Source organism: Sinocyclocheilus anshuiensis, unplaced genomic scaffold, assembly GCF_001515605.1.
Source record: "Sinocyclocheilus anshuiensis isolate Anshui unplaced genomic scaffold, SAMN03320099.WGS_v1.1 scaffold1531, whole genome shotgun sequence".
Taxonomy (NCBI): domain Eukaryota; kingdom Metazoa; phylum Chordata; class Actinopteri; order Cypriniformes; family Cyprinidae; genus Sinocyclocheilus; species Sinocyclocheilus anshuiensis.
The window spans coordinates 1,131,279-1,135,627 of record NW_015551200.1 but is presented as its reverse complement, the minus strand read 5'-3'; positions in this window follow the sequence as shown (position 1 = coordinate 1,135,627).

Sequence of the window (4,349 nt, the reverse complement as noted above, 5' to 3'; positions counted from 1 at the left end):
TAAAATGCCCTTTTTTTTTTTTTTTTTTTTTTACTGTGTTTGGTTGTTGTTGAGGTGTCTGCAATCCCTCAGGCTTTGACAGATGATCACTTTTCTTTGGCAGCAGTGGTTTTTTCTTTCTCTGACTTGAGTGGTGGGCCTTAAGGAAGGGTTTGTGTTATCTTGGTATCCCACATGTAGCTCACCCCGCATGGGTTAATAATGCTCTGTGCTTCCTGTTCACAGATTAAGACCTATTAGTATTAGTATTATTTTGTCAGATTATAATTTCAAATAAATAACTTGTACCTTTTTTATTAACTTACCACAAAGTGTATCAAACCATCAACAAGGAGAGCTTAAAAGGGCAAACATTAGCAGAAACGGTCATATTGCAATCAACGTTATATGATGCTACCTTTGCACTGTAACAACAATAACAAAATCTACTGTATTGATTTATTTTACACTCATCAGTTCTCATATTTAAAAAAAAAAATAACTATTTGAGATTTGAAACATTCTAATTTTTTCCTCTTCTCAAAAGCTTTATTTTAAGTAGCAAGTGTTTCTGAGAGTATTAAGATTCTTGGTTCCTTATTTATTTTTCTTTGTTCTTACAAGTGAATTGTCTTACAGTTTCATCCTTACATTGTGAATTCATTCTAAAGCTGAATCTATATCCAAAATCACAGTTCTGTGCACTTAATTTCATTTTTGATATACATCTGATCTAAAAGCAGATTAAATGCACAGACAGATTAAATCATATGGTATACCTTTCCGTTTGGCTATGTACTTATTTTTGTAAGAATAATAACTAATTTCATTACACTAAATATTATCATACTGAACAGGGATCTAAATGTTAGACATAGAATAAATAGATTTTATCACTAATCATAACTCTTAGTGTTTATTTTGAATTTTCTTAGACTACATAAACCAGAAATTTGTGACCTAAAAGTTCTCATAGCCACTTTACTGCTCAAATGATTTGAAAGAGGCAATAGACAATGATAAATATGAAAATATCTTCACATTTAAAAAAATAATCATTAGTTGAGGACAACATATATAGCTCATATAAGCCATTGTATTTAATTAAGGGTGATCAGGGTTACTGAGGATCTTATGGTTTGAATCACTGAAGCAACAAAACAACAACAACAACAAAACAGTAAATAAAAGCACAATGTATTTCAAAGTTCAGACCAACAATAAACAATTTGGTAAATATAGATGGGTATGTGTAAGTATAAATAGGCAGATGCATTGCTAAAAAACGCATGTTAATAAGCATAAAATACTTTTCTGCTCCACCACAGCAAAATACTGTGATCATTTATGTTGTTTAATATTAACGCTATTTTCAGTTTGTGAAAAATACAGACTTGGGTTATTACTGGATTTTAGCTTCAACTGAAAATGTGATGTTCTTACGTTATTGACATGACTTATTTCACAAATACATTACATTCCTGACAAAGACTTTTACCATAAAAATGCATCATGTTTTTAGACTGAAGGGAAAACAGCTGCATCTCTGTGAGGAATATTATAGCTTTGCTGCCTTATCAATAAAAGTGAATCATTAATGCCTTTGACTACACGTTAACCCTGTGTCATGTGCCTCTACAGCACTTGTTCATGTCTGCACCAGGAGACATTTTTGCCCACGTGTTGGTTTTTATTGGGCTTTATTTTGTCAGATTCTGTACTAGATGTTAAGTGAATGTTTGCTACTGCTGCTGCTGTACACATTACAATAGATTTACAGGATAAGACATAGAGACAGAAACATAATGGTGAATAAATGCTGATTTCTGATCCAACAGTCTGGCTGTGAAATCTCTCTCTTTTATTTGCTCATATAGGTAAACACAAAAGCAGTCAAAAATTGCATGCTTTATGTGGATTTTATGTGATACAATACGAATTTGTACTGACTTACCTTGTCCTATGTTAATGCAAAAGAATTCCCTAGCTAAGACTGAAATTATTATGGGTGTAAAAAGAGCAGAACTGCAGGTCAGTGCATGGATGACTGTTATTGCTGCTCTTACCTGTGACATATTTTTATACGCAGGTCTTAGCATGCATGCCTTTATTACTTCTGTCTGTTTTGAATACAAGCAATGTCTTGAATTTGCCATTTTGAACGTATACCTTGTGGCTGAAACCCATGCTTGTGGTTGTGTGTGTGTGTGAGGCCCTTTAAGAGTCTGAGAGTGTGTCTCTGTACTTTGCTTATTTGCAGTAGCTCCTCTATTTTCTGAACAGGCTCTGGGATTCTTTCCAACTGGCTTTATTAACACAGAGCAGCCCAAGTCCCTGACCTTACGATCACAATACCATGGGAACACCAGCGAGAAAGAGAGGTGGGAGCAGTTGGAAAGTGTAGGAGGAAAGGAGTATGGAAGGAAAGGGGTTGAGGGAAGGTGAACGAGGGCCAGGATGAAGGAAAAGAGGAAGTGAAGATTTGCAGAAGAGCAGATATTTTTGGTATCAAAAAGAAGACGATAGATAACAATCCACAAATCCTTTATTGTCAAAACACATTGTTGCACTTTCATACACATTTCATTAAAGGGGTCATATGATGCGATTTCAAGTTTTCCTGAGGCGGGGCATAGAGGACCTACAATAATGTACAGTATTTGAAAAATAATGTTTTTTGAACATTAAAGCATGTCAACATATTCTGTTACACCAAAAAAGCATCATATGACCCCTTTAAAAATCAAGAGGGTGAGGCTCCTACAATCAACTCAGATCAACAAAAGGAGATCATCATAACCAGCTGATCTGCATTCTGATAGTGATTGTTATAAATCTTAACGTGTCACAGCATATACTGGCTTAGTTCTGGTTTAGCTGGCTGCTGTTTTCACGTAATCATTTTTGGCCAATCCTCTGTTTTGCTAGTGAGCCATGCTGTATAGCAAATCCATAATTAAAGAAGTAGTTCACCCAAAGAGGAAAATTCTGTCATAATTTACTCACCCTCCAAAACTGTATGACTTCCTTTCTACTGTTGAACACAAAAGAAGATATTTCAGTCTTTTCTTTCTCCAGGCAATTAAATTCAACATGGACCAATGTTCTTTGAATCCTATTGACTTTCATTGTATGGACAAAAACAGTTCTTCAAAGACATCCCAGCTAATAAAAATGTATTCCAAGAACATTTTGGTAATGTTTCCATTAAGTTATGTCTGGCATAATGGTGAGTAAATGAGAATGTTCATCAGACCTAAAATGATCAGACCTAGATACAGGTGCCTTTTTGCTTAGCCTGTTCCCGAAACGTGCATTCAAAAATAAAAATGAATCATGGCTGAACCTTAAAATGAATAGTTTTCAATATATAGGGTGTGTGTATGTACATCATGTGTGTGTGATTTCTCTGTCTTAATAAGCAGGAAAAACAGCCCTTATATCACAGACTTGCTCTAATGTATTCCTCCTCACTCCCATACTAAGATAATGTAACAGATAATAACCACCCAGGCAACATCTGAGAACACACGCACACATATAAAAACATTTCCATGGAATATGCTGACAGTGCTCTGAGGAAGGGAGGATACCGAAAAGTATTCACCATGTGCTCTGCTACTTCAGTGCAGCCTTTGTGAGCATGTCAAAGGCTTTGCTCTGTGTGCGGCTACTATTCACAACCTGTCAGTTGTTATTGAGAAAGACCAATAAAGGAGAGAAAGCTAAAGAAAAAGGAGAGAACAGATTAGGAGGTTTGGAGAGGTTGAATAAAAAGTTGTTTGTTTTGTGATAGCCTATATCCTTTTAGGAAAAGTCAATATAAAAATGGTCTACATGAGAAATATTTACATGAATATAGCATCCCTTTACGAAAAAAGCAATGCTTGTGCGTTGTGTCTGTGTTCAGCTGAGAACAATTTCCACAACATTGACATTAAACTAGGACTAATCAGATTGTATTTACAATAGCCTTTTCTATATGTTCTCCAGACCTTTTCAGCACTCTAAACAAAAACTAAAGCCAGCTGCTGAGGCCCCAGACCAGCATATCAATCAGAGAACCAGATAATATCCATTACAAGAGGAAGAAGGGGTCGAGATTTCCTAGTTTTTGGTGAATTCAGACTGTTCTTGTGTTTCACCTCACAATTACAAATTTGATATTGAATTAATTTATCCTAAAATTTTAACTGAACTCATCACTGACATCTTTTGTGACCCTGACCATTAAGCAAAAAGCTGTTGAGCCGTCATGGTTTTGTCAGATTGACAACTAGCGCCACCTCGTGTCCATTCGTGAACAGTACAACGCAAGGAGTTTGACTTGGTTTTATCTGTTTACAAGTGAGTTTATTATATTATACATT